General features: G+C 44.3%; 12 non-coding genes across 12 annotated transcripts; all 12 read left to right on the forward strand.

The window, feature by feature from the left end:
* Positions 1 to 499: 499 nt before the first annotated feature.
* On the forward strand, positions 500 to 618 carry LOC125736984 (5S ribosomal RNA). The gene has a single exon (XR_007396251.1). It is a non-coding gene; the product is annotated as a 5S ribosomal RNA (ribosomal RNA).
* A 1,079-nt stretch (positions 619 to 1,697) lies between these two features.
* On the forward strand, positions 1,698 to 1,816 carry LOC125734481 (5S ribosomal RNA). The gene has a single exon (XR_007393791.1). It is a non-coding gene; the product is annotated as a 5S ribosomal RNA (ribosomal RNA).
* A 1,080-nt stretch (positions 1,817 to 2,896) lies between these two features.
* Positions 2,897 to 3,015, forward strand: LOC125734482 (5S ribosomal RNA). The gene has a single exon (XR_007393792.1). It is a non-coding gene; the product is annotated as a 5S ribosomal RNA (ribosomal RNA).
* A 1,076-nt stretch (positions 3,016 to 4,091) lies between these two features.
* Positions 4,092 to 4,210, forward strand: LOC125735047 (5S ribosomal RNA). The gene has a single exon (XR_007394346.1). It is a non-coding gene; the product is annotated as a 5S ribosomal RNA (ribosomal RNA).
* A 1,077-nt stretch (positions 4,211 to 5,287) lies between these two features.
* LOC125734931 (5S ribosomal RNA) lies at positions 5,288 to 5,406 on the forward strand. The gene has a single exon (XR_007394233.1). It is a non-coding gene; the product is annotated as a 5S ribosomal RNA (ribosomal RNA).
* A 1,078-nt stretch (positions 5,407 to 6,484) lies between these two features.
* Positions 6,485 to 6,603, forward strand: LOC125731149 (5S ribosomal RNA). The gene has a single exon (XR_007391434.1). It is a non-coding gene; the product is annotated as a 5S ribosomal RNA (ribosomal RNA).
* Positions 6,604 to 7,682: 1,079 nt separating this feature from the next.
* On the forward strand, positions 7,683 to 7,801 carry LOC125731151 (5S ribosomal RNA). Its single transcript, XR_007391435.1, has one exon. It is a non-coding gene; the product is annotated as a 5S ribosomal RNA (ribosomal RNA).
* A 1,083-nt stretch (positions 7,802 to 8,884) lies between these two features.
* Positions 8,885 to 9,003, forward strand: LOC125733237 (5S ribosomal RNA). The gene has a single exon (XR_007392588.1). It is a non-coding gene; the product is annotated as a 5S ribosomal RNA (ribosomal RNA).
* Positions 9,004 to 10,083: 1,080 nt separating this feature from the next.
* On the forward strand, positions 10,084 to 10,202 carry LOC125733238 (5S ribosomal RNA). Its single transcript, XR_007392589.1, has one exon. It is a non-coding gene; the product is annotated as a 5S ribosomal RNA (ribosomal RNA).
* A 1,080-nt stretch (positions 10,203 to 11,282) lies between these two features.
* LOC125733239 (5S ribosomal RNA) lies at positions 11,283 to 11,401 on the forward strand. The gene has a single exon (XR_007392590.1). It is a non-coding gene; the product is annotated as a 5S ribosomal RNA (ribosomal RNA).
* A 1,079-nt stretch (positions 11,402 to 12,480) lies between these two features.
* Positions 12,481 to 12,599, forward strand: LOC125733240 (5S ribosomal RNA). The gene has a single exon (XR_007392591.1). It is a non-coding gene; the product is annotated as a 5S ribosomal RNA (ribosomal RNA).
* A 1,080-nt stretch (positions 12,600 to 13,679) lies between these two features.
* LOC125733241 (5S ribosomal RNA) lies at positions 13,680 to 13,798 on the forward strand. Its single transcript, XR_007392592.1, has one exon. It is a non-coding gene; the product is annotated as a 5S ribosomal RNA (ribosomal RNA).
* Positions 13,799 to 14,411: the final 613 nt, after the last annotated feature.

The following is a 14,411-nucleotide window of genomic DNA, read 5'->3' on the forward strand; positions in this document are numbered from 1 at the left end:
ATGTTTGAATGTAGAAAATTGTTCTGGCTGCAGCCTGCAGTATGGACTTGTTGGTGTGTGTAGCTCCCAGTGTTCTGACAGCGCGACGTTTTGGGGAAGCATGTGATTCAGCAGCTACCAGTGGGCTTCGTGCGGCGGAGATTTTGTGGCTGTTAGCGGAGTTGATAACAGAGGGTCGTTAAGAGAAGCCTGCATGCAGTAGGCAAAGGAGTAATGTTTGCCGGCGGGGGACGTGCGGCGATTAACCTGTGCGGTAGTGAAAAGGAGTTAAAAAGAAGGAAGTGTGCGGATGCGGAAAGAATGGAATAATTGTGGTAGGCTGCCGGCTGAGTAGTTTGGTGAATGTTTGGTGTGGGTCCGGCGCTGCCGATTGGATGGTGGGGCTGCAGTGTGAGTCAGATAAAAAAAAAAAAAAAAGAACATTAGTAGGATCCAATGGGACCAACTGGCATGTATAGAGGCGTGTAATGCAAAAGGGATGTTTTTGGTGGCATCTCCCGCTTACGGCCATACCACCCTGAACACGCCCGATCTCGTCTGATCTCGGAAGCCAAGCAGGGTAGGGTCTGGTTAGTACTTGGATAGGAGACCACCTGGGATTACCAGGTGCTGTAAGCTTTTCTCACTTTTACTTTATACAGGGGGCGCTCCACTTCACGATTAATTTAAATCTATCACTCCCCTTCCATTTTACTATTTTATATATATATATTTTTTTTCTCTCATTCATAAAGGCAGCTTTTACACACCGTTTTACTCTAAATACTTCCTGGTAATTCTAGGTGCTGTAAGCTGTTCGTGCCTTTATTCCACCAGGGCGCGATCTTCTCACAAACTTGAAGACTGTCACTCCCCATTCACGTTTTACAACTTATTGTTAATGATAAAGAGACAGCTTTTTACACACAGTTTTAAACAAAGTACTGATATTATTCCTCTTCAACTAACCGCTTTGTTTTCTATGCAAAAACCACTTCGCCACAGAAGACTCGATATTATTGGCATAGCAAGTTCTGCTCTTCTCCTTTCAAAACTTGCTGAAAGCTCTATTTAAAAGAACAGATTGGCCGGGGTAATTCACACCCTTCAATGCCAGCTTAATGTTTAGGTTAGTGGGAATCACAGAGGAATTAGGGATGGAAACTTCTTTGCTGGTGGTAGAAGCGGTCTGGTGAATTTTTAGAGAGAAGAGGCCGTCGATGTTTGAATGTAGAAAATTGTTCTGGCTGCAGCCTGCAGTATGGACTTGTTGGTGTGTGTAGCTCCCAGTGTTCTGACAGCGCGACGTTTTGGGGAAGCATGTGATTCAACAGCTACCAGTGGGCTTCGTGCGGCAGAGATTTTGTGGCTGTTAGCGGAGTTGATAACAGAGGGTTGTTAAGAGAAGCCTGCATGAGGTAGGCAAAGGAGTAATGTTTGCCGGCGGGGGACGTGCGGCAATTATCCTGTGCGGTAGTGAAAAGGAGTTAAAGAGAAGGAAGTGTGCGGATGCGGAAAGAATGGAATAATTGTGGTAGGCTGCCGGCTGAGTAGTTTGGTGAATGTTTGGTGTGGGTCCGGCGCTGCCGATTGGATGGTGGGGCTGCAGTGTGAGTCAGATAAAAAAAAAAAAAAAGAACATTAGTAGGATCCAATGGGACCAACTGGCATGTATAGAGGCGTGTAATGCAAAAGGGCTGTTTTTGGTAGCATCTCTCGCTTACGGCCATACCACCCTGAACACGCCCGATCTCGTCTGATCTCGGAAGCTAAGCAGGGTAGGGTCTGGTTAGTACTTGGATGGGAGACCACCTGGGACTACCAGGTGCTGTAAGCTTTTCTCACTTTTACTTTATACAGGGGGCGCTCCACTTCACGATTAATTTAAATCTATCACTCCCCTTCCATTTTACTATTTTATATATATTTTTTTATTTTCTCTCTTTCATAAAGGCAGCTTTTACACACCGTTTTACTCTAAATACTGCCTGGTAATTCTAGGTGCTGTAAGCTCTTCGTGCCTTTATTCCACCAGGGCGCGATCTTCTCACAAACTTGAAGACTGTCACTCCCCATTCACGTTTTACAACTTATTGTTAATGATAAAGAGACAGCTTTTTACACACAGTTTTAAACAAAGTACTGATATTATTCCTCTTCAACTGACCGCTTTGTTTTCTATGCAAAAACCACTTCGCCACAGAAGACTCGATATTATTGGCATAGCAAGTTCTGCTCTTCTCCTTTCAAAACTTGCTAAAAGCTGTATTTAAAAGAACAGATTGGCCGGGGTAATTCACACCCTTCAATGCCAGCTTAATGTTTAGGTTATTGGGAATCACAGAGGAATTAGGGATGGAAACTTCTTTGCTGGTGGTAGAAGCGGTCTGGTGAATTTTTAGAGAGAAGAGGCCGTCGATGTTTGAATGTAGAAAATTGTTCTGGCTGCAGCCTGCAGTATGGACTTGTTGGTGTGTGTAGCTCCCAGTGTTCTGACAGCGCGACGTTTTGGGGAAGCATGTGATTCAGCAGCTACCAGTGGGCTTCGTGCGGCGGAGATTTTGTGGCTGTTAGCGGAGTTGATAACAGAGGGTCGTTAAGAGAAGCCTGCATGCAGTAGGCAAAGGAGTAATGTTTGCCGGCGGGGGACGTGCGGCGATTAACCTGTGCGGTAGTGAAAAGGAGTTAAAGAGAAGGAAGTGTGCGGATGCGGAAAGAATGGAATAATTGTGGTAGGCTGCCGGCTGAGTAGTTTGGTGAATGTTTGGTGTGGGTCCGGCGCTGCCGATTGGATGGTGGTGCTGCAGTGTGAGTCAGATAAAAAAAAAAAAAAAAGAACATTAGTAGGATCCAATGGGACCAACTGGCATGTATAGAGGCGTGTAATGCAAAAGGGCTGTTTTTGGTAGCATCTCTCGCTTACGGCCATACCACCCTGAACACGCCCGATCTCGTCTGATCTCGGAAGCTAAGCAGGGTAGGGTCTGGTTAGTACTTGGATGGGAGACCACCTGGGACTACCAGGTGCTGTAAGCTTTTCTCACTTTTACTTTATACAGGGGGCGCTCCACTTCACGATTAATTTAAATCTATCACTCCCCTTCCATTTTACTATTTTATATATATATTTTTATTTTCTCTCTTTCATAAAGGCAGCTTTTACACACCGTTTTACTCTAAATACTGCCTGGTAATTCTAGGTGCTGTAAGCTCTTCGTGCCTTTATTCCACCAGGGCGCGATCTTCTCACAAACTTGAAGACTGTCACTCGCCATTCACGTTTTACAACTTATTGTTAATGATAAAGAGACAGCTTTTTACACACAGTTTTAAACAAAGTACTGATATTATTCCTCTTCAACTGACCGCTTTGTTTTCTATGCAAAAACCACTTCGCCACAGAAGACTCGATATTATTGGCATAGCAAGTTCTGCTCTTCTCCTTTCAAAACTTGCTAAAAGCTGTATTTAAAAGAACAGATTGGCCGGGGTAATTCACACCCTTCAATGCCAGCTTAATGTTTAGGTTAGTGGGAATCACAGAGGAATTAGGGATGGAAACTTCTTTGCTGGTGGTAGAAGCGGTCTGGTGAATTTTTAGAGAGAAGAGGCCGTCGATGTTTGAATGTAGAAAATTGTTCTGGCTGCAGCCTGCAGTATGGACTTGTTGGTGTGTGTAGCTCCCAGTGTTCTGACAGCGCGACGTTTTGGGGAAGCATGTGATTCAGCAGCTACCAGTGGGCTTCGTGCGGCGGAGATTTTGTGGCTGTTAGCGGAGTTGATAACAGAGGGTCGTTAAGAGAAGCCTACATGCAGTAGGCAAAGGAGTAATGTTTGCCGGCGGGGGATGTGCGGCGATTAACCTGTGCGGTAGTGAAAAGGAGTTAAAAAGAAGGAAGTGTGCGGATGCGGAAAGAATGGAATAATTGTGGTAGGCTGCCGGCTGAGTAGTTTGGTGAATGTTTGGTGTGGGTCCGGCGCTGCCGATTGGATGGTGGGGCTGCAGTGTGAGTCAGATAAAAAAAAAAAAAACCAGGAGTAGGATCCAATGGGACTAACTGGCATGTATAGACGCGTGTAATGCAAAATGGCTATTTTTGGTAGCATCTCTCGCTTATGGCCATACCACCCTGAACACGCCCGATCTCGTCTGATCTTGGAAGCTAAGCAGGGTAGGGTCTGGTTAGTACTTGGATGGGAAACCACCTGGGAATACCAGGTGCTGTAAGCTTTTCTCACTTTTTCTTTATACAGGGGGCGCTCCACTTCACGATTAATTTAAATCTATCACTCCCCTTCCATTTTACTATTTTATATATATTTACATTTTTTTTCTCTCATTCATAAAGGCAGCTTTTAGAAACCGTTTTACTCTAAATACTTCCTGGTAATTCTAGGTGTTGTAAGCTGTTCGTGCCTTTATTCCACCAGGTCGCGATCTTCTCACAAACTTGAAGACTGTCACTCCCCATTCACGTTTTACAACTTATTGTTAATGATAAAGAGACAGCTTTTTACACACAGTTTTAAACAAAGTACTGATATTATTCCTCTTCAACTGACCGCTTTGTTTTCTATGCAAAAACCACTTCGCCACAGAAGACTCGATATTATTGGCATAGCAAGTTCTGCTCTTCTCCTTTCAAAACTTGCTAAAAGCTGTATTTAAAAGAACAGATTGGCCGGGGTAATTCACACCCTTCAATGCCAGCTTAATGTTTAGGTTAGTGGGAATCACAGAGGAATTAGGGATGGAAACTTCTTTGCTGGTGGTAGAAGCGGTCTGGTGAATTTTTAGAGAGAAGAGGCCGTCGATGTTTGAATGTAGAAAATTGTTCTGGCTGCAGCCTGCAGTATGGACTTGTTGGTGTGTGTAGCTCCCAGTGTTCTGACAGCGCGACGTTTTGGAGAAGCATGTGATTCAGCAGCTACCAGTGGGCTTCGTGCGGCGGAGATTTTGTGGCTGTTAGCGGAGTTGATAACAGAGGGTCGTTAAGAGAAGCCTGCATGCAGTAGGCAAAGGAGTAATGTTTGCCGGCGGGGGACGTGCGGCGATTAACCTGTGTGGTAGTGAAAAGGAGTTAAAAAGAAGGAAGTGTGCGGATGCGGAAAGAATGGAATAATTGTGGTAGGCTGCCGGCTGAGTAGTTTGGTGAATGTTTGGTGTGGGTCCGGCGCTGCCGATTGGATGGTGGGGCTGCAGTGTGAGTCAGATAAAAAAAAAAAAAACAGGAGTAGGATCCAATGGGACCAACTGGCATGTATAGACGCGTGTAATGCAAAATGGCTGTTTTTGGTAGCATCTCTCGCTTACGGCCATACCACCCTGAACACACCCGATCTCGTCTGATCTTGGAAGCTAAGCAGGGTAGGGTCTGGTTAGTACTTGGATGGAAAACCACCTGGGAATACCAGGTGCTGTAAGCTTTTCTCACTTTTACTTTATACAGGGGGCGCTCCACTTCACGATTAATTTAAATCTATCACTCCCCTTCCATTTTACTATTTTATATATATTTATATTTTTTTTCTCTCATTCATAAAGGCAGCTTTTAGAAACCGTTTTACTCTAAATACTTCCTGGTAATTCTAGGTGCTGTAAGCTGTTCGTGCCTTTATTCCACCAGGTCGCGATCTTCTCACAAACTTGAAGACTGTCACTCCCCATTCACGTTTTACAACTTATTGTTAATGATAAAGAGACAGCTTTTTACACACAGTTTTAAACAAAGTACTGATATTATTCCTCTTCAACTGACCGCTTTGTTTTCTATGCAAAAACCACTTCGCCACAGAAGACTCGATATTATTGGCATAGCAAGTTCTGCTCTTCTCCTTTCAAAACTTGCTAAAAGCTGTATTTAAAAGAACAGATTGGCCGGGGTAATTCACACCCTTCAATGCCAGCTAAATGTTTAGGTTAGTGGGAATCACAGAGGAATTAGGGATGGAAACTTCTTTGCTGGTGGTAGAAGCGGTCTGCTGAATTTTTAGAGAGAAGAGGCCGTCGATGTTTGAATGTAGAAAATTGTTCTGGCTGCAGCCTGCAGTATGGACTTGTTGGTGTGTGTAGCTCCCAGTGTTCTGACAGCGCGACGTTTTGGGGAAGCATGTGATTCAGCAGCTACCAGTGGGCTTCGTGCGGCGGAGATTTTGTGGCTGTTAGCGGAGTAGATAACAGAGGGTCGTTAAGAGAAGCCTGCATGCAGTAGGCAAAGGAGTAATGTTTGCCGGCGGGGGACGTGCGGCGATTAACCTGTGTGGTAGTGAAAAGGAGTTAAAAAGAAGGAAGTGTGCGGATGCGGAAAGAATGGAATAATTGTGGTAGGCTGCCGGCTGAGTAGTTTGGTGAATGTTTGGTGTGGGTCCGGCGCTGCCGATTGGATGGTGGTGCTGCAGTGTGAGTTAGACAAAAAAAAAAAAAAACAGGCGTAGGATCCAATGGGACTAACTGGCATGTATAGACGCGTGTAATGCAAAAGGGCTGTTTTTGGTAGCATCTCTCGCTTGCGGCCATACCACCCTGAACACGCCCGATCTCGTCTGATCTCGGAAGCCAAGCAGGGTATGGTCTGGTTAGTACTTAGATGGGAGACCACCTGGGATTACCAGGTGCTGTAAGCTTTTCTCACTTTTACTTTATACAGGGGGCGCTCCACTTCACGATTAATTTAAATCTATCACTCCCCTTCCATTTTACTATTATATATATATATATATTTTTTTTTCTCTCATTCATAAAGGCAGCTTTTACACACCGTTTTACTCTAAATACTTCCTGGTAATTCTAGGTGCTGTAAGCTGTTCGTGCCTTTATTCCACCAGGGCGCGATCTTCTCACAAACTTGAAGACTGTCACTCCCCATTCACGTTTTACAACTTATTGTTAATGATAAAGAGACAGCTTTTTACACACAGTTTTAAACAAAGTTCTGATATTATTCCTCTTCAACTGACCGCTTTGTTTTCTATGCAAAAACCACTTCGCCACAGAAGACTCGATATTATTGGCATAGCAAGCTCTGCTCTTCTCCTTTCAAAACTTGCTAAAAGCTGTATTTAAAAGAACAGATTGGCCAGGGTAATTCACACCCTTCAATGCCAGCTTAATGTTTAGGTTAGTGGGAATCACAGAGGAATTAGGGATGGAAACTTCTTTGCTGGTGGTAGAAGCGGTCTGGTGAATTTTTAGAGAGAAGAGGCCGTCGATGTTTGAATGTAGAAAATTGTTCTGGCTGCAGCCTACAGTATGGACTTGTTGGTGTGTGTAGCTCCCAGTGTTCTGACAGCGCGACGTTTTGGGGAAGCATGTGATTCAGCAGCTACCAGTGGGCTTCGTGCGGCGGAGATTTTGTGGCTGTTAGCGGAGTTGATAACAGAGGGTCGTTAAGAGAAGCCTGCATGCAGTAGGCAAAGGAGTAATGTTTGCCGGCGGGGGACGTGCGGCGATTAACCTGTGTGGTAGTGAAAAGGAGTTAAAAAGAAGGAAGTGTGCGGATGCGGAAAGAATGGAATAATTGTGGTAGGCTGCCGGCTGAGTAGTTTGGTGAATGTTTGGTGTGGGTCCGGCGCTGCCGATTGGATGGTGGTGCTGCAGTGTGAGTTAGACAAAAAAAAAAAAAACCAGGCGTAGGATCCAATGGGACTAACTGGCATGTATAGACGCGTGTAATGCAAAAGGGCTGTTTTTGGTAGCATCTCTCGCTTGCGGCCATACCACCCTGAACACGCCCGATCTCGTCTGATCTCGGAAGCCAAGCAGGGTATGGTCTGGTTAGTACTTAGATGGGAGACCACCTGGGATTACCAGGTGCTGTAAGCTTTTCTCACTTTTACTTTATACAGGGGGCGCTCCACTTCACGATTAATTTAAATCTATCACTCCCCTTCCATTTTACTATTATATATATATATATATTTTTTTTTTCTCTCATTCATAAAGGCAGCTTTTACACACCGTTTTACTCTAAATACTTCCTGGTAATTCTAGGTGCTGTAAGCTGTTCGTGCCTTTATTCCACCAGGGCGCGATCTTCTCACAAACTTGAAGACTGTCACTCCCCATTCACGTTTTACAACTTATTGTTAATGATAAAGAGACAGCTTTTTACACACAGTTTTAAACAAAGTTCTGATATTATTCCTCTTCAACTGACCGCTTTGTTTTCTATGCAAAAACCACTTCGCCACAGAAGACTCGATATTATTGGCATAGCAAGCTCTGCTCTTCTCCTTTCAAAACTTGCTAAAAGCTGTATTTAAAAGAACAGATTGGCCAGGGTAATTCACACCCTTCAATGCCAGCTTAATGTTTAGGTTAGTGGGAATCACAGAGGAATTAGGGATGGAAACTTCTTTGCTGGTGGTAGAAGCGGTCTGGTGAATTTTTAGAGAGAAGAGGCCGTCGATGTTTGAATGTAGAAAATTGTTCTGGCTGCAGCCTACAGTATGGACTTGTTGGTGTGTGTAGCTCCCAGTGTTCTGACAGCGCGACGTTTTGGGGAAGCATGTGATTCAGCAGCTACCAGTGGGCTTCGTGCGGCGGAGATTTTGTGGCTGTTAGCGGAGTTGATAACAGAGGGTCGTTAAGAGAAGCCTGCATGCAGTAGGCAAAGGAGTAATGTTTGCCGGCGGGGGACGTTCGGCGATTAACCTGTGCGGTAGTGAAAAGGAGTTAAAAAGAAGGAAGTGTGCGGATGCGGAAAGAATGGAATAATTGTGGTAGGCTGCCGGCTGAGTAGTTTGGTGAATGTTTGGTGTGGGTCCGGCGCTGCCGATTGGATGGTGGTGCTGCAGTGTGAGTCAGATAAAAAAAAAAAAAAAGAACATTAGTAGGATCCAATGGGACCAACTGGCATGTATAGAGGCGTGTAATGCAAAAGGGCTGTTTTTGGTAGCATCTCTCGCTTACGGCCATACCACCCTGAACACGCCTGATCTCGTCTGATCTCGGAAGCTAAGCAGGGTAGGGTCTGGTTAGTACTTGGATGGGAGACCACCTGGGAATACCAGGTGCTGTAAGCTTTTCTCACTTTTACTTTATACAGGGGGCGCTCCACTTCACGATTAATTTAAATCTATCACTCCCCTTCCATTTTACTATTTTATATATATATATTTTTTTTTCTCTCATTCATAAAGGCAGCTTTTAGAAACCGTTTTACTCTAAATACTTCCTGGTAATTCTAGGTGCTGTAAGCTGTTCGTGCCTTTATTCCACCAGGGCGCAATCTTCTCACAAACTTGAAGACTGTCACTCCCCATTCACGTTTTACAACTTATTGTTAATGATAAAGAGACAGCTTTTTACACACAGTTTTAAACAAAGTACTGATATTATTCCTCTTCAACTGACCGCTTTGTTTTCTATGCAAAAACCACTTCGCCACAGAAGACTCGATATTATTGGCATAGCAAGCTCTGCTCTTCTCCTTTCAAAACTTGCTAAAAGCTGTATTTAAAAGAACAGATTGGCCAGGGTAATTCACACCCTTCAATGCCAGCTTAATGTTTAGGTTAGTGGGAATCACAGAGGAATTAGGGATGGAAACTTCTTTGCTGGTGGTAGAAGCGGTCTGGTGAATTTTTAGAGAGAAGAGGCCGTCGATGTTTGAATGTAGAAAATTGTTCTGGCTGCAGCCTACAGTATGGACTTGTTGGTGTGTGTAGCTCCCAGTGTTCTGACAGCGCGACGTTTTGGGGAAGCATGTGATTCAGCAGCTACCAGTGGGCTTCGTGCGGCGGAGATTTTGTGGCTGTTAGCGGAGTTGATAACAGAGGGTCGTTAAGAGAAGCCTGCATGCAGTAGGCAAAGGAGTAATGTTTGCCGGCGGGGGACGTTCGGCGATTAACCTGTGCGGTAGTGAAAAGGAGTTAAAAAGAAGGAAGTGTGCGGATGCGGAAAGAATGGAATAATTGTGGTAGGCTGCCGGCTGAGTAGTTTGGTGAATGTTTGGTGTGGGTCCGGCGCTGCCGATTGGATGGTGGTGCTGCAGTGTGAGTCAGATAAAAAAAAAAAAAAAGAACATTAGTAGGATCCAATGGGACCAACTGGCATGTATAGAGGCGTGTAATGCAAAAGGGCTGTTTTTGATAGCATCTCTCGCTTACGGCCATACCACCCTGAACACGCCTGATCTCGTCTGATCTCGGAAGCTAAGCAGGGTAGGGTCTGGTTAGTACTTGGATGGGAGACCACCTGGGAATACCAGGTGCTGTAAGCTTTTCTCACTTTTACTTTATACAGGGGGCGCTCCACTTCACGATTAATTTAAATCTATCACTCCCCTTCCATTTTACTATTTTATATATATATATTTTTTTTTCTCTCATTCATAAAGGCAGCTTTTAGAAACCGTTTTACTCTAAATACTTCCTGGTAATTCTAGGTGCTGTAAGCTGTTCGTGCCTTTATTCCACCAGGGCGCAATCTTCTCACAAACTTGAAGACTGTCACTCCCCATTCACGTTTTACAACTTATTGTTAATGATAAAGAGACAGCTTTTTACACACAGTTTTAAACAAAGTACTGATATTATTCCTCTTCAACTGACCGCTTTGTTTTCTATGCAAAAACCACTTCGCCACAGAAGACTCGATATTATTGGCATAGCAAGCTCTGCTCTTCTCCTTTCAAAACTTGCTAAAAGCTGTATTTAAAAGAACAGATTGGCCAGGGTAATTCACACCCTTCAATGCCAGCTTAATGTTTAGGTTAGTGGGAATCACAGAGGAATTAGGGATGGAAACTTCTTTGCTGGTGGTAGAAGCGGTCTGGTGAATTTTTAGAGAGAAGAGGCCGTCGATGTTTGAATGTAGAAAATTGTTCTGGCTGCAGCCTACAGTATGGACTTGTTGGTGTGTGTAGCTCCCAGTGTTCTGACAGCGCGACGTTTTGGGGAAGCATGTGATTCAGCAGCTACCAGTGGGCTTCGTGCGGCGGAGATTTTGTGGCTGTTAGCGGAGTTGATAACAGAGGGTCGTTAAGAGAAGCCTGCATGCAGTAGGCAAAGGAGTAATGTTTGCCGGCGGGGGACGTTCGGCGATTAACCTGTGCGGTAGTGAAAAGGAGTTAAAAAGAAGGAAGTGTGCGGATGCGGAAAGAATGGAATAATTGTGGTAGGCTGCCGGCTGAGTAGTTTGGTGAATGTTTGGTGTGGGTCCGGCGCTGCCGATTGGATGGTGGTGCTGCAGTGTGAGTCAGATAAAAAAAAAAAAAAAGAACATTAGTAGGATCCAATGGGACCAACTGGCATGTATAGAGGCGTGTAATGCAAAAGGGCTGTTTTTGGTAGCATCTCTCGCTTACGGCCATACCACCCTGAACACGCCTGATCTCGTCTGATCTCGGAAGCTAAGCAGGGTAGGGTCTGGTTAGTACTTGGATGGGAGACCACCTGGGAATACCAGGTGCTGTAAGCTTTTCTCACTTTTACTTTATACAGGGGGCGCTCCACTTCACGATTAATTTAAATCTATCACTCCCCTTCCATTTTACTATTTTATATATATATATTTTTTTTTCTCTCATTCATAAAGGCAGCTTTTAGAAACCGTTTTACTCTAAATACTTCCTGGTAATTCTAGGTGCTGTAAGCTGTTCGTGCCTTTATTCCACCAGGGCGCAATCTTCTCACAAACTTGAAGACTGTCACTCCCCATTCACGTTTTACAACTTATTGTTAATGATAAAGAGACAGCTTTTTACACACAGTTTTAAACAAAGTACTGATATTATTCCTCTTCAACTGACCGCTTTGTTTTCTATGCAAAAACCACTTCGCCACAGAAGACTCGATATTATTGGCATAGCAAGCTCTGCTCTTCTCCTTTCAAAACTTGCTAAAAGCTGTATTTAAAAGAACAGATTGGCCAGGGTAATTCACACCCTTCAATGCCAGCTTAATGTTTAGGTTAGTGGGAATCACAGAGGAATTAGGGATGGAAACTTCTTTGCTGGTGGTAGAAGCGGTCTGGTGAATTTTTAGAGAGAAGAGGCCGTCGATGTTTGAATGTAGAAAATTGTTCTGGCTGCAGCCTACAGTATGGACTTGTTGGTGTGTGTAGCTCCCAGTGTTCTGACAGCGCGACGTTTTGGGGAAGCATGTGATTCAGCAGCTACCAGTGGGCTTCGTGCGGCGGAGATTTTGTGGCTGTTAGCGGAGTTGATAACAGAGGGTCGTTAAGAGAAGCCTGCATGCAGTAGGCAAAGGAGTAATGTTTGCCGGCGGGGGACGTGCGGCGATTAACCTGTGCGGTAGTGAAAAGGAGTTAAAAAGAAGGAAGTGTGCGGATGCGGAAAGAATGGAATAATTGTGGTAGGCTGCCGGCTGAGTAGTTTGGTGAATGTTTGGTGTGGGTCCGGCGCTGCCGATTGGATGGTGGTGCTGCAGTGTGAGTCAGATAAAAAAAAAAAAAAGAACATTAGTAGGATCCAATGGGACCAACTGGCATGTATAGAGGCGTGTAATGCAAAAGGGCTGTTTTTGGTAGCATCTCTCGCTTACGGCCATACCACCCTGAACACGCCTGATCTCGTCTGATCTCGGAAGCTAAGCAGGGTAGGGTCTGGTTAGTACTTGGATGGGAGACCACCTGGGAATACCAGGTGCTGTAAGCTTTTCTCACTTTTACTTTATACAGGGGGCGCTCCACTTCACGATTAATTTAAATCTATCACTCCCCTTCCATTTTACTATTTTATATATATATATTTTTTTTTCTCTCATTCATAAAGGCAGCTTTTAGAAACCGTTTTACTCTAAATACTTCCTGGTAATTCTAGGTGCTGTAAGCTGTTCGTGCCTTTATTCCACCAGGGCGCAATCTTCTCACAAACTTGAAGACTGTCACTCCCCATTCACGTTTTACAACTTATTGTTAATGATAAAGAGACAGCTTTTTACACACAGTTTTAAACAAAGTACTGATATTATTCCTCTTCAACTGACCGCTTTGTTTTCTATGCAAAAACCACTTCGCCACAGAAGACTCGATATTATTGGCATAGCAAGCTCTGCTCTTCTCCTTTCAAAACTTGCTAAAAGCTGTATTTAAAAGAACAGATTGGCCAGGGTAATTCACACCCTTCAATGCCAGCTTAATGTTTAGGTTAGTGGGAATCACAGAGGAATTAGGGATGGAAACTTCTTTGCTGGTGGTAGAAGCGGTCTGGTGAATTTTTAGAGAGAAGAGGCCGTCGATGTTTGAATGTAGAAAATTGTTCTGGCTGCAGCCTACAGTATGGACTTGTTGGTGTGTGTAGCTCCCAGTGTTCTGACAGCGCGACGTTTTGGGGAAGCATGTGATTCAGCAGCTACCAGTGGGCTTCGTGCGGCGGAGATTTTGTGGCTGTTAGCGGAGTTGATAACAGAGGGTCGTTAAGAGAAGCCTGCATGCAGTAGGCAAAGGAGTAATGTTTGCCGGCGGGGGACGTTCGGCGATTAACCTGTGCGGTAGTGAAAAGGAGTTAAAAAGAAGGAAGTGTGCGGATGCGGAAAGAATGGAATAATTGTGGTAGGCTGCCGGCTGAGTAGTTTGGTGAATGTTTGGTGTGGGTCCGGCGCTGCCGATTGGATGGTGGTGCTGCAGTGTGAGTCAGATAAAAAAAAAAAAAAAGAACATTAGTAGGATCCAATGGGACCAACTGGCATGTATAGAGGCGTGTAATGCAAAAGGGCTGTTTTTGGTAGCATCTCTCGCTTACGGCCATACCACCCTGAACACGCCTGATCTCGTCTGATCTCGGAAGCTAAGCAGGGTAGGGTCTGGTTAGTACTTGGATGGGAGACCACCTGGGAATACCAGGTGCTGTAAGCTTTTCTCACTTTTACTTTATACAGGGGGCGCTCCACTTCACGATTAATTTAAATCTATCACTCCCCTTCCATTTTACTATTTTATATACATATATTTTTTTTTCTCTCATTCATAAAGGCAGCTTTTAGAAACCGTTTTACTCTAAATACTTCCTGGTAATTCTAGGTGCTGTAAGCTGTTCGTGCCTTTATTCCACCAGGGCGCAATCTTCTCACAAACTTGAAGACTGTCACTCCCCATTCACGTTTTACAACTTATTGTTAATGATAAAGAGACAGCTTTTTACACACAGTTTTAAACAAAGTACTGATATTATTCCTCTTCAACTGACCGCTTTGTTTTCTATGCAAAAACCACTTCGCCACAGAAGACTCGATATTATTGGCATAGCAAGCTCTGCTCTTCTCCTTTCAAAACTTGCTAAAAGCTGTATTTAAAAGAACAGATTGGCCAGGGTAATTCACACCCTTCAATGCCAGCTTAATGTTTAGGTTAGTGGGAATCACAGAGGAATTAGGGATGGAAACTTCTTTGCTGGTGGTAGAAGCGGTCTGGTGAATTTTTAGAGAGAAGAGGCCGTCGATGTTTGAATGTAGAAAATTGTTCTGGCTGC

Source organism: Brienomyrus brachyistius, chromosome 2 (assembly GCF_023856365.1).
Source record: "Brienomyrus brachyistius isolate T26 chromosome 2, BBRACH_0.4, whole genome shotgun sequence".
Classification (NCBI taxonomy): Eukaryota; Metazoa; Chordata; class Actinopteri; order Osteoglossiformes; family Mormyridae; genus Brienomyrus; species Brienomyrus brachyistius.